This window comes from Chiloscyllium plagiosum, chromosome 11 (genome assembly GCF_004010195.1).
Source record: "Chiloscyllium plagiosum isolate BGI_BamShark_2017 chromosome 11, ASM401019v2, whole genome shotgun sequence".
Classification (NCBI taxonomy): Eukaryota; Metazoa; Chordata; class Chondrichthyes; order Orectolobiformes; family Hemiscylliidae; genus Chiloscyllium; species Chiloscyllium plagiosum.
Window position 1 is genome coordinate 85317974 of NC_057720.1, and position 15317 is coordinate 85333290.

The window sequence follows — 15317 nt, forward strand, 5'->3', positions numbered from 1 at the left end:
AAGCTGTCAGTCCTATCCATCCCTGAGCCATGTTTCTGTAATTGCTGTGATATCCCAGTCCCATGTTTCTAACCATGCCGAGTTTATCTCCCTGGATCCTTCCCAACCAACCACCCCCCACCCAACCACCCCCCACCCAACCGTTACTAGTTTAAATCCTCCCAAGCAGCTCTCGCAAATTTCCCTGCCAGTATATTACTCCCCTTCCAATTCCAATGCAATCCACCCTTATTGTCCAAGTCACTTCTACCCCAGAAGAGATTCAAATGATCCAAAAATGTGAATCCTTCTCCACAGCCATGCATTAATTTACTATATCCTCCTATTTCTACCCTCACTAGCTCGTAACACTAGGAGTAATCTAGATATTACTACCCTTGAGGACCTCCTTTTTAATCCTGCCTAACTTTCTATATTCTCTCTTCAGAACCTCATCGTTCTCACTTCCTATATCGTTGGTACGAATCTGTACAATGATTTTCTGTTGGACCTTCTCCCCTTTGAGAATATTCTGCACTTTCTGTAAGGTGATCCTGGCACCAGGGAAGCAACACACCATTCTGATTTTTCGCTGCTGGCGCAGAAACGTCTGTCCATACCCCTGACTAGAGAGTCCCCTAACACGATTGATCCCGAAGAAACCAATGTATCCCTCATTACATGAGAGCCAGTCTTAGTACCAGAAACTTGGCTGTTCATGCTACATTCCCCTGAAAGTCCATCACCCCTACATTTTCCAAAACCGCATGCTTGTTTGAAATGGGGATAACCACAGAAGACCCTTGTACCTGCCTACCTCTCCTATTTTTCTTGGAGTTAACCCATCTACCTGACAATACCTACAGCTTTTCCCCCTTCTTATAACTGCCATCAACCCCCTAGCTCGAGTAAATTCCTCTTTGCCCCTAACTGTCACTCCAACCGATCCATTTGATCTGATATGTATTACAGGTATAATCCTCAGTAACCCTTAAACTCTTCTGAAACTCCCACATCCGATAAGAAGAGCAGATACTCTACTAAAAGGCCGTTTACTCCTTCCAATCTACAGACCATGAAAATAGCACCGTCCTATTGCTGTCCAAAACACTGCTCCAGGCTAACAATACTTATGGCTTATATTTTAAACATTTAATCAAGCGACAGATCAATAAAAACATATAATCAAGAAAGAACCCACTCTATTCGGTATTGTAGATTTGCAGCAAGGCCATACTTAAAACTATTTATTTATCTGTTTCTGTGCTATGACTCCTCCCAAACAGGTTCCTCCAAGATCAGCTAGCAATTTTGATGTTTGTTAAGTTTTCCTAGACACACTCTGATGTCCACTGATATATGAATTCAAACAGCAAAGGCAGTAACTGCGCAGGTTCACTGCTGTGCCAGCAGTATGAGTTTCTTTCTCTCTCTTCCTTACAGTGCCTGCTGCCTTGTCTGTCTTTCTCCCTTTTAAAAGTGTTGTTATTTTGACTTTTTTTGTCAATGTTCCAAAACAATTGCAACAGCATATAAAACAGTAATTGCTGCTTGTAGAATTTGAGGAAATCACCCCCAACACCTAAAATACTTCAAAAAATGAGCAGCCTGTTACAGGCAGAAATCTTTCCCGTCCTCCATCTTGGATTACCCAGAATTCTTCAATCACATCAAAGCTATTTTGCCATTTCTTTGGATCATTGCTTTGACTTTGTTTAGCTACTTTGGTTCCATATTGATTCATACTCTGACCGAATAAAACATCTATTAATTTCAGTTTTGAAATTTTCAATTAACCTCCAGTCTCGACATCTCTTTTGGAGTAGTGTTTTGGAGTAATAGTGTTATTTTCCAGTTACTTTTGTGTGCAAAAAGGCTTCTTTCCTGCCAACTCTAATTTTAAGATTATTCCCCCAGCTTCAGTTTACTGCATTCAAGAAGACAAGATTGTGAAGAGAAAATATGTCTTGATAATGAACTAACTGATGTATGGAAGATAAGTCCAGATCAACATGTTTTAACCTTACAAGTGCAACTCTGTTGACACTGGAAGAAGCTACCCCATTGATATTGCCATCTTCTGAGCAGCTGACATTTGTTCTGTGATGGCTACTTGTGGAGGACAGCTGTCTTATTGCACAGTTAATTGCCTCAGGAGTTCAGTAATATGCTGATATGCTTTTAGCCCAACTATTTTAATATATTTGAATTTGTTGGGAAATTGTAAAGCACATGGCAAAATACCGTACCAGACAGTCCAGAATATGTTTTTTCCTTTTAAATGTTGTGACTTCAGCTAATTGTATGTGCTCGCCCTCAGCCAAGCCCTGTCACTGGAATTACTACTTTCAGTAGGGCAGGACAGACGTCCTTCCTGAGCTGTCTACTGAAATATTTGTAGCTGTTTCTAAGCAGTAATCGGTGTTGTCCCTTGTGTTGTTTGTGTAAATGTTTAATCTGTAACAGCTTAAACTGAATGGATGAGGAAATGAGCTTTGATAAACTGCTGATAGCACCTAATGCTGAAAAACTGGCTTCTGTCCAAGAAGAATTTAAACATGCACTGCCAAATAAAGCAGTTTCTCATTACATAGAGCAGCCCTGAACTGAAATGTGCATTATTTCTTCATCAGGAGTAGATTTTCTATCCAGTTTTTTTTCTGCAGGTTCATTCATTTATGTACTGTTCCAACGCTTATGCTCAGATGAAGCAATTTGGTATATGTGGATTGAATCCGGGACCTTCGTGGGCTATATGGTGCAGTTGCAAAATTCATTGAACTATTCCTTGATGTTTCATTCAAGAAGGAATCACTGTTGCATTTTCAACTTTTTTGCCATTATATCGCAGGTATTTGATTTTTCAGAAACCATAAATAAAAAATACTTCTCGTCTGACTGAAGTCTGTAGTATTGCATCAAAGCGAATTGCCCCCTTTCTTCATAAAGGCATGTAGTAGTGGCATTTCTGTACATGATCTTAATTATATTGTTGAACATAAAATACTTGTTCTGTGTCATTTGGTGCTGATAAGTGGATTTTTCGTCACAGCGCGCAGTCAATTCAGTTAGGGTGCATTGCTTCACTTTTTTCCTAATCAGTGACTATCCTTATACCAGCAACAGGTAGACATGAAAACATTTCTTTTGATAAGCATTTGGATTTGTTGGTGCTATCTTCTCGCATTCAGCAGCATGACTCAGTTTTTTTAAGAAGTCTGAACATGTAACTTTCAGAGAATGGAATTAATTTGAGATCTGAGCTAGATATTCATGTCTTTTTCAAATATGCTAATTTTCTGAGCTTGTTTATGAAATATTTATTTTTCATTTGCTGCAGTTTCTATTTCCACTGCTGGCTTTCCTTTGATGGGTCTGACTGATTTATTTCTGACTGTACACATACGCAAGAACCTAATAAACTTTCTGTTGCAATGGGTGTAACATGTTTATTCATTATGGAGCTGAGCTCCCAAGACTTTTTAATTAACAGAAGTATAATATTTGGGATGCAATGGTACTGGGAGTGCTCAATAAATCAGGCAGCATCTGTGAAGCATTAAATAGAATTCATGTTTCAGATCAATGCCTGAGAAGCAGAACTAAAGAGGAAGGAGATTTAACGTATTGTGAAATTGTGCAAAGGGAAAGATTAGATGGAAGAAATAACCAATAGGGATCTGAGTGAATAAAATACAAAAGGAAAGATTTATGCATGTTAAAGGAGTGGCAGTCTTACTTTGGCATTGTTGCATTCGGAATACAATACACTGAAGCATAAACTTTTCGAACAAATGTTGAATTGAACCATCTGTTAATTTTACAAATTATTTGCTCGCGTCTGAACATAATGCAAAGACTTATTTCGAATGTGGGCCGATCTAATGATGTAGATAATGTCTAAATTTTATAATTTGTTATCAAGTCATAGATATGTACAGCACAGAAACAGATCCTTCCCAACTTGTCCATGCCGACCAGATATCCTGAACTAATCTAGTTCCGTCTTCTCTACATCAGAGAGACCAAACGTAAACTCAGGGCACATTTAGCTGAGCATTTCAGCTGGGTCGGCAGGGGCCTACCTGACTTCCTCAGTCACTGCCCATTTTAATTCCAATTCCACTTCCACTCCCTTTCCAACATGACAATTTTTGGCCTCCTCATTGCCACAGCTAATCAGCCCATGAATTGGAGGAACAACACCTCATCTTCCGCCTAAGCAGCTGACAGCCCAGAGGACTTGATATTGAGGTTTCCAATATCAAATACCATTCCTTCCCATTCCCTGACTCCCTTCCCAGCCTCCCCCACTCCACTTTCCATTCCTCTGATCAACCCTTCCTTCCAGCTACCAACTGGATTCATTCCTCCCATCAACCAACCAGGTTGTATCCTCTACATGTGTTCACCTATCCCTACCTCATTCTTCTCCTCTCTCTCTCTCTCTCTCTCTCACACTCACACACACACACACCCCTCCCGTTTATCTGCAGCTCCCCTTATACCCACACCAGTACTGAAGAAGGGTTACACCTGAAACATTGACTTCTCCACCTCCTGATGCTGCTTGGCTTTCTGTGTTCTTCCAGCATCCTTCTTGTCTGTCTTGGATTCATCATCTGCAATTTTTTTGTCTATACCACTTTCTGTGCAATTCATTCCATACATGCACCACACTGTTCATGAAACGTTGCCTCTTAGATCCCTTTTAAATCTTTCAGCTGTCACCTTAAACCTATGTCCTCTAGTTTTGGACTCCCCTAACCCTGGGGAAACAACCTTGACTATTCATCCTATCCATGCCCGTCATGTTTTAATAAACCTTGCTAAGGTTTATTACTGCATTACTTCATGATCAACCTCATGATGCTGGTCTAACTAGTAATTGTTAAAAGAAGGTTGAGTACAATTTTCTCTTGTCGGGATTTGACTTATTGTATTTGATTGCTCTTTTATGTTTAAAGGACAGATCTGGGGCTGTCAAGTTGAAAATTATATTTGTGCCACATATATGACAGGCAGTGACCATCTTTAACAAGGCAGAATCTAACCATCATCCCTTGATATTAAATGGGATTACCATCACTGAATCCCCTACTCTTAACATTTTGGTTACCATTGACCAATATATGGAGCACAGGCTTTCAACAGCCAAAGAAAAACTCAACCACAGGACTTTTCATGCAAGCTGATAACAAACTTTAACATAAAACTGTAGATACCAACTGAATTGAAGCAGTTTGCTGAAAAAGGAGAATCTAAACATTGCCACTTGACATTCAGTGGCATTACTATCATTTATTCCACCTCATCAACATATTACCATTGACCAGAAATTGAATTGGATTCACCATATAAATATTGTGGTGACCAGAACAGGTCAGAGGCTGGGAATCCTGCAACGAGTAACTCATTGCCCAATTCCCTAGTGTCTGTCCACCATCTGCAAGGCACAAGTTGCCACCTTGCAAAAGGTCATTAGACAATCCCTTCCAAATTTATGACCACTACAATTGAAAAGGATTAGGGCAGTGGCTACATGGGAAAACCACCACCTGTGAGTTCCCTTCCAAGGCACTCACCATCCTGACTTGGAAATATATTGTCATTCCTTCATTTAAAGGGAGCTCAACACCACTTTTTCAAGGGCATCTAGAAATGGGCAACACATGATGACTCAGCCAGTGATGTCCACATTCCATGAATAAATTTTAGGAAAGGCTAAGGAGAAGCGGAATAAGCAATATATTCTGCATACACACGTGACGGAACTGAACAACTGAGCACATTCCACCCAGAAGAATATTTGAAATATTAGTTTCTGTAATTAATCAATTCCTGCTATACAATTCCTGCTATACAATTCCTATTCAATGTATATAAATACAGAGACTAAATACAAGAGCTATCCTCCAAGTTTTTCTTTGACTACTTCTGGCCGTGCAGACTGTTTTCAAATAAGTAAATTGTTGAAGTGGAATGTTTTCTTATTTCTGAGTAACAACTTTTTCTGTGGAGTACTCCCTCACTTCGCAATCTTCTAAATTATGATTGAAGTGAAGCATCTTGCTGAATTATACATTTTGAGTTTTACTTGACCATAAAGCCATAAAACCATAAGGTATAGGAGCAGAATTAGGCCATTGAGTCAGCTCCACCATTCAATCATGGCTCATAGTTTCTCAACCCATCCTCCTGCCTTCTCTTTTGAAAACTTACTAATCAAGAACTTATCTATCTCTGTCTTAAATATACTTAATGAGTTGGCTTCCACAGCCTTCTGCAGCGGTGAGTTCCACAGATTAACCACGCTCAGGCTGAAGAAATTCATGCTCATCTCAGTTCTAAAGGTTTGTCCCTTCATTCTGATGCTGCGCCTTCAGGTCCAAGTCTCTTCTACTAGTAGAAAAATTTCTCCATGTCTAATCTTTTCAGGCCTCTTTGTATTCTGTATCAGATCACCCTCATCTTTTTTCACTCCAAGTATAGATCCAGAATCCTCAACTGCCCCCATATGACAAGCCCTTCATTTTTGTAAGCTTCTTCTGGATTCCCTCCAAATTGTCTTCAGGAGCTCCTATTTCTTCTGATTGGAGTGTAAATCCTATTCTTAAAACAAGTGGCAAACCCTGATTAATATCTGACCTTTAACCTGGAATTAAAATTATATCCCCTGAATCCTAAACACTAACACACTCTCACTGCATAAAAAGGAAACGGACTCTTCAGTGATGATGCTTTTAAAACATTAAGGCAAAAGAAAAAATACAACTATATTAGCCAACAACAGAATGTGATAACTTCTTATGGTCCCTTGAGATTCTTGTCAGCAAAATCGAATTGATATAGCTGTGGACTGATGGAAGGTTTTCTAAACAACTTTGATTTGGGTGGAACTGAAATTGGTACCAAATCTTTGGAAAATGGTCACCACTCAGAATTTTAAAATTTACAATGCAGTCAAACCATGGAGGTCGAGAAAACTTGTCAGGTTCACAGGATATCTTAACTAGTAGAGAATTTAAGGATAGGGAAACTTGCTCTTACTGCAAGTCTTTGGAGGATTTTCCATTTTGATCATTTAGATCCAAAAACTAGCAAACCAAGTGCAGAAAGGGTTGCTAGGCAATAATGAATACAGATGCTTCCATTGTGTTTCAAATTAAGGTTTTGTGGACCTTAAATGCAGTAAAGCTAGTGCCTCTTATCTCTCTCAAAAACTTTTTCCAAAATTGCTTGAGTCATTGTAACTAGCAGTTAACTACAGCTCACATTAAACATGATTGTTGTTGAAAAAAGACGTTTTTTTTTGTTGAAACTTTTCATCTTGAGCTCTTAGTCATGCCAATCACAGTCATTTACCTGGTTTAAAATTTAATCAAAGTCTTGCTGTTTACTGTCAATTAGCATTCATGACTGCATTCTCCATGAGCACACCTCTACCAATCAGGGGCGACTCAGTGACACAGTGGTTAGCACTGCTGCCTCACAGCACCAGGAACCCAGGTTCGCTTCCAAACTCGGGCAACTGTCTGTGTGGAGTTTGCACATTCTCCCATTATTTGCGTGGGTTTCCTCTGGGTGCTCCAGTTTTCTCCCACAATCCAAAGATGTGCAGCTCAGGTAAATTGGCCATGCTAAATTGCCCGTAGTGTTCAGGGAAGTATAGGTTAGGTGCATGAGTCAGGGGTAAATATAGGGGAATGGGTCTGGATGGAATACTCTCTTCGGTGTGGACTTGTTGGGCCGAAGGGCCTGTTTCAACACAGGGATTCTAATTCAGTCAGAGTCCACTTATCACTTGCAGTATAAATGTTGGTTTTCCCTGAGAATTGGTATCCTTGCAAATTGCCCTGATGAACGCAGAACAAAAAACTTGAGAAAATGCAGTATTTTAGCTCTGTATTACCAAATGACTGTGTGCATTAAACTGTATAATTAATTTCTAGAAAATTACATGGTAAACCCTCTTCAAACAAGAAGATATCCAAACAGTTGCATCTTTTCCAGATTTTTAAGTGCTTGTAAATATGCATTCCCAACAGCAGAAAACAAAATGACCTCGATTATCCGAACATCAGTTATCCGAATTTTGGATTATCCAAACAAGATCTCAAGATCCCGATGCTTGGTTAAACTTTGTTATTTAAACATTTGATTATCCAAACAAAAGATTCCCTGCCTTTGTTGCTCAGATAATTGAGTTGCCCTGTATATGGTTTAGGAGAACCAGTGTGAAATAGCTAGATTTGAAGGGTGCTTTTAAGGGAAGGACATAATTGCTATAGAAGTGCAGTGCAGGTTTTCTAGACTGATTTCTGGGATGGCAGGACTGACGTATGAGGAAATATTGAATTGGTTAGGATTATGTTTGCTGGAGTTTAGAAAAATGAAGCTGATAAAATTCTAACAGGGCTAGACAGGGTAGGTGCAGGCAGATTGTTCCCAATAATGAAAGCTGGGGTGTCCAGAACCCGAAGTCACAGCCTAAGAACAAGGGTTGACCATTTAAAGGTGAGAAATTTCTTCATTCAAACAGTGATGAGCCAATGGAATTCATGACCATAGAAAGTAGTCAAGGCCAAAACAATGTGTGATTTTAAGGAGGAGTTGGTGGTTTTCCTATTTGGAAAAGTACACAAAGTTTCGAGAAACTTCCTATATTAGAATGCACTGACTGGATAACAGGAACGGTAAGGTTAACATCCTGAGCATACAATGTAAGGTTAGGCATTGAGCTAAAATGGTTATTGCATGTGATGTCACTCATAAATCTGGGCATTGTTATATTTAGTTTAACTGAAATGTCTCATTGAGTAGACTGCATTGTTGAAAATTTTAGGTGGGGACTGTTTTGGACACAAAACATTTTTAGTCCTTGGGTGGGGGAGGCAGTGGGAAATAGCATTGTCAGCGTCACTTATCAAGCAAGGAATTCCATCTACACTATACTTCATGAATCAGTCCATGTTGAAATGCAGCCTTTGAGGTAAGAAGAGAGTCGGGATATAAAGCAATGCTGTTTCTTCCTGTACCACCTCCACCTGGACACCAGTTTACTGTTTCGCATCGATGTGTAACTGGCCACTTAAAGTTATGTAACATTAGTATGTGGTGACTGCTTTCTTGTTTCGATTAGATTAGATTCCCTACAGTATGGAAACAGGTCCTTCGACTCAACAAGTCCATACTGACCCTCCGAAGACTAACCCACCCAGATCAATTCCCCTAACGTATATTTACCCCTGACTAAAGTACTTAACACTCTAGGCAATTTAGCATGGTCAATTCACCTGACCTGTGGACTGTGGGAGGAAACCCATGCAAACACGGGGAGAATGTACAAACTCCATACAAACAGTTGTCCAGGGCTGGAATCGATCCTGGGTGCCTGGCGCTGTGAGGCTGCAGTGCTAACCACTGAGCCACCCATCTTAAATGTTTTAAATCACTTGACCAATCTTAAATGCTTCCTTTCAGTCTGCTTATTTGGACAAATATGAACTGCAACCCCAGATTGTACTGTTCTGTTGAGTTCTAGGGCTCTGCAGAACTTGTGCTGATATAAACTAACAGGTTAATCAAATTGAGATTTTAAATTTTCGAGTTGTGTTATGAAGCATAAGACTATTTTATTCCATCATGCAAATATGTTATAAATATTAGATACCATTGGGTGAATGATTTTCTAATTTTCTATTAGATATAAAAGTTAGCATTGGAAAAGTACTGATACTTCGCTGAAATCCATTGTAGAATAGTTAATGTAATCAGTTACAGTGTGAATGAACACAAAATGATTTTACTTTTCGTGTTTTTGAAATCACTACTCCCTCTAAATAGCATACTCTGATTGGAAAAAAGTCTTTTACGCACTCAATGAATTATCAAAATGGTGCACTTTTTTGTCTGTAAAATAAAATAATTGAGAATTTTGTCATTTGAATTTTTGTGTTTTGACAGCAATGACTGCATTCTGAAAGTACCTTATTGACTGTGAAATGCTTTGTGACATCCTAAGGTTATGAAAGAAATATAATTGCAAGATTTGTTAAAATTGTGATTTTAATATGAGGAGGGAAGATTTTTATATGTGGTTGGGTACAGTTTATTCAAATAATTCTCTATTGTTTGCCTGCCTTGATTAGTTCATCAATCCCACAGCAGAGAAGAGTCTTGCTGCTTGGCTGTAGTGCACATCTCCAATATACTGTACTGGATATCTATAAATTCCTGTACTTCTGGAAACTTTTTGATAATTTCTAAAGTTTTAGTATTTGTGTTAAAAGCAAGAAACCAGTGCTTTAGAAGTATTTTTATATGTAGCGTTGTAGTCAATGATGTGATGAAAATAATGTCTCATTTTAAGAGTTTACTCCAGCTGTAGGATCTTGTGTAATATAGTTTTGCAGTTGTGCAAAACTGGAAAATGTCTCTTGTTTTCTCTTTGTTTCACATGAATAACATGTTATGTTGTATTGTTTGTAGTTGCAACTTGAAATGAAGAATTGTTTTATTGAAATCTGCAATTTTGAAGCCCACATGAATTTTATTGCATCCTGGAATGACAACATCTTTTAAAAAGCAGGAAACCTTCCCATCAGTTATATACAGGCTCAGCTTTATACCACCAGGATAGGATCTTTCTTCTGCTTTTTGTAGTTATTTCCTCAAATTGCACGTTCGTGTTTTCTCACATATATCTGCTGTTCACTGAGGTGTGTAAAATATTTTTGTTCGATGAAATCACATATTTTAAGAAATGTGAAGTTCAAATAAGGTATTTCTTTCTGTGCAAGTAGTTAACTGTGGACAATTGATGGTCTTTTTGTTTTTATTTGGCAGGGAAATCTTGCTGACAGAGAAATGCAGCCGTGACAATATGTTCCCATACTATAATTAGTAATCCCAGGCCACATGCTGTTGTATAATGGCAAAATCTTTGACTTGGAGTTGACTGTGCCACCTCATATATATTTTGTTGGATATTTTATCCCTGGAGGCTTCAGTGTTTGGGAGCATTCACTAGTGTTTGTATGCAAGTCTAACTGTTGCATATTTCTCTTTCATGATGTTTGAGGTAACAGTTAAGATTCTGCATTTTGCTGCTGTCTTTGACTAAACAGATAAATTGTTTTGTACTGGGGAGAATTGGGACTTAATGATCGAACAGCTCTCTGGGGTTCACGGATTAGTTGAGTGACATAGATCAGGAATATCTCATATTTGAAGTCCAATAAATTATGTTCAGTTGATCTTAGCCGGAGTAGTTCAAGCGGTTTTCATCTGGTTTTGAGTGGGAAAAACCATAGAGTCTGTCGTGGCGTATCCTTATTGAGATTATATTGATTTGGGCATCAGGTGATGGAACTTGCTGTGAAATAAACTGCTGATGTTTGATCTAACACTGAAATAAATCATGTTGCGTGGCTAAGATATCAAATGGTTACAGGCAAGGAAATTTAAACTTTGTCAAGAGGAAAGAAACAATTCCTTATCTGTATTTTGACAACCATGTGTTCGATCAATGATAGAAGTTCAAAAAGAATTCTTTTTGACAAAATCATGATTTTTGTTTTATTACCTTCACCTTTTAAACCACGCAAACCCAGCTTGGTAATATTTCTATTGTGTGAGGTGTTTTGATCTTAGAGTTATCTTCCTCATCATGGAAGGAATTCACGTGCTTAATAAATTAAATGTCGAAATGTCTAAATCATAAGCCTGTATCTGCAGCCTATATCAGTGCCTGCAAGTTCAGAATTGAATCATGATCTATATCTTTGGTTGGCAAATCAATTTTGAAAAATAAAGTGGGAATATAGGACCACAAATTTTTCGTATTTGAATCTGTCCAGTGACAAGTTGAACAAGAATAAACCTGCCTTGGTAAGAAGATGAATGCAAATTTATCTGATGAAACACACCAGGCAGTGGAAAATTGTGTGCTCTTAACTGTGCTTGTAAATCCTGTATGCTTTTAAGGGAGCAAGCATTAAATGCTGCAAATACTGAGTAGCATATGTGGAGAGAGAAACAGAGTTAATGGTTCAGTTTGATCCTCTGAACGCTTCTTTACAGACTGACTGCTGTGTTGATTTTGAAATATTGTCAGAACATTGAGGGTGTGCTAAGTACTATTTTTCATTCTCTTGTGGAATATGGGTGTTGCTGTTTGGTCAGTATTTATTGCCAGTCCCCAGTTAACCTTGAGAAGGTGGTGGTGAGCTGCTACTGTAGTCCATGATGAGCTGTCGGTAGAACCACAGTTCTCTTAGGGAGCAAATTCCAGGATTTCCTCCCTGCAATAGTGGAGCATTAACGGTATATTTTCAAATTAGTTTTGTGAATGGCTTGGAGGGGAAATTGCAGGTGATGGTGTTCCCATATATCTGTTCCTTTGTCCTTCGAGATGGAAATGGTTGTGGGTTTGGACAGTGTCGTCTCAGGATCTTTGGTAAAATTCTACACTGCATCTTTTAGATTGTGTACACAGCTGCAACTGAACATTAGTGGTGAAGAGAGTGGGTGCTTGTGGATGTGGTGCCAATCAAGCGTGCTGCTTTGTTCTGGATGATGCCAAGTTTCTTGAGTGTTGGAGTAGCAGCACTCATCCAAGCAAATGGAGAGCATTCCATCACATTCCTGACTTGTACCTTGTAGAGGGTGGAGAGACTTGGAGGAGTCAGGAGATGAGAGTTTCTCGCTGCGGTATTCCTAGCCTCTGACCTGCTATTATAACCACTGCATTTGTATGTGTGTTTATCTGAGTTTCTGGTAAATGGTAGCCTCCAGGATATTGATAATGGGGGATTCCTTATCATTGGTGATGCCACTGAATGTCAAGGGATGGTAGTTAGATTGTGTCGTATTGGCAACAGTTGATGCCTTGCATTTGTCTGGTGCAAATGTTGCTTGCCGCTTGTCTGCCCTGGGCTGGATGTTGTTCAGGTCTTGTTGCATTTTATCATAGGAAAAAAAGCAATTCCTTTGTTTCATTCTCCAAAGGATTTACTTGCATAATGCTTTGGTTACACATTAATTTGAGGTGTTTTAAACTTTAAACATGGATAATAGTATCAGTGGTTGGTTCTTTGCCATTTCAGTTAGCGCATTATGGTTTATGAAACTTGTGTAATTGGAATGATTTGACGTTTTGGTTTTTGTTCATGTATTGCTAGCTCCTGCAGTGCACTTTGAATTAGTATCAAAGTAGCTTATTTGCAGCAGCAATGTCAGGATGAGAAAGGGGAGAGATTTTGCTCTTGTAGAGCTGTAAGAATGTTCAGCGAGTCTTTGCCGTAGCAATAAATGGGTTTTGGTGACCTTGAAATTTTGTTGTCTCTTGTCACATATTTCTGATCCAAATCTCAGAATGAGCTAAATTGTTTGCATGTTGATCCTATCCAGTTTGGCGATGGCTGATTTGAGGTTAAGGGGGCTTTCGCATCAGTATTTCTCTACATATTATTTCAAAAGCTTTTTGATTGGAATTTGACCAATGTAGTCAGTTGTTACTTGTAGGTAGTTATAAGTTAATCATGCTACCCAGTTAAATGGGAGAGTGGGTCAATTGATGGAGTCAAGAAGGAAACACTTGCTTATCTGTGTTTTGACAAGCACCTGAGAGATGAATCAATGATAGACAGAAAATCAAAAAATATTCTTTTTGTCAAAGTCATAACGTTTCCTTTTATTAGCCCACCTTTTGGCAAGTGAACCCAGAAACTAAATGTAAGTTATTGGAACAGATAGCCTTAGATATTGCTGAATGATGGAAATCTTCAAAAGCTAATTTAGTTCTGAATAGTCACCTCTCTGTTTTGACTATCAGTCTTTAAATAATGCAAACCATTTTCTCACCAGTATTATGACAGCTGGGATAAAGAAGAATGCCATTTCCTATGGCAATGTGTGTAGAATGTCATCTTAGATTAAGAGCTTATCCTTATTGAGCAGTTGTGACATAGTTCAAATGCTGAATGAATTTGAGTGCTGAGTTGTGTCATGCTGAGTTGAGATGTAGCTTTACATCTGTGATTTTTAAAAGCCAAATACTTGGTCTCAGTTGAAGCCTCAGCCTAAACCAAGAACTTTTCAGTGATGATTTTAGTCAAGTCAGATGTTATGATTTCATCTTGCGTTTTCTTGACCATTGCCGAGAAGAACCATGCCCAGTAACTCGATTCTTGGTTGTCTCCTGGTGCTTTGCTGAATGTTGTTTGGATGAGTAGTGAATGCAGGTAAGAAAAACGTTTTGTAAATTTTGAATGACAATTTGTCGCTAAAACAATGTTGATACATGCTCTGTTAGAAGTATCATTTATGCTTGATTTTCAAAATAAACCACATGTTGGGACATGCTGTGTTACTTGCTTAAACTAGTTTAATATTTTTACGACACCGCATATGGAAGGTCATCCGACATAATTACATTCACAAAGACTTGTGGATTTATTCTTGAAATGATCATATTCTGAAGTTGATGACATTTTTCAAGGTGCTGCACATTGAGCACACAATCCTGCTGGTGATATTGGGACCATTTGATTGCTGAGAAAGCGAGTGTAGCTGTTCTTATTTCACAGATGGCCCTCTTGTGGCACAATGGTAGTGTCCCTACCCCTGGACTGAGAGACCCAGGTTCAAGTCCCACCCCCTCCAGAGGTGCGCAATAACATTGGTTGGTCAGAAAAATAGGCAAAATAAGAAAAAAACAGGTGTAGTCAAAACCCAGCCAGAATCTGTTTGGGGATATGGATTGATGTCTAAGTTGCTGAAATAAAGATTCATGTTGAAATAAAATAACACAAATAGCATGCAAATGATGTCTAATGAGGTTCGGTGGTACAGCTTTCCCCAAACAGTGCACTCAACAAATTCAGAGTAAAAAGGAATGGACACATCATAATAATGAGAACCATTTGTTAGTTTTATACAAAGCTTTTATGCATTTCTCAAGTTGAATTCCATAAGAGACAGGAAAAACCCTCATTGCGTAGCTGAGGGAGAAGTTTTTCCAATTAGTGCCTTAGTTCTGTTAAGCATGTGAGAGGTGACCTTATTGATATGGATTGGTTATTTCCCCTTGTGGTGAATCTAGAACTATAGAGCATATACACAGAATAAGGAGTGACCCAGCTGAGACAGAAATTAAGAGGAATTTATATAAAGGGACCTGAGGGGCAATTTTTTCATGTAGAGGGTGGTGTGTGTATGGAACAAGCTGCCAGAGGAAGTGGTGGAGACAAGTACAATTGCAACATTTAAAAGGCATCTGGATGGTATATGAAATAGGAAGGGTTTAGAGGAAAATAGTCAAAATGCTGGCAAAT

At 38.7% G+C, this 15317-nt stretch overlaps 1 protein-coding gene across 5 annotated transcripts in view; it reads left to right on the plus strand.

Moving 5' to 3' along the window:
- The window catches only part of rasal2 (RAS protein activator like 2), a 415750-nt gene that overhangs the window by 44216 nt on the left and 356217 nt on the right, over positions 1–15317 (plus strand). The window lies entirely within an intron of this gene.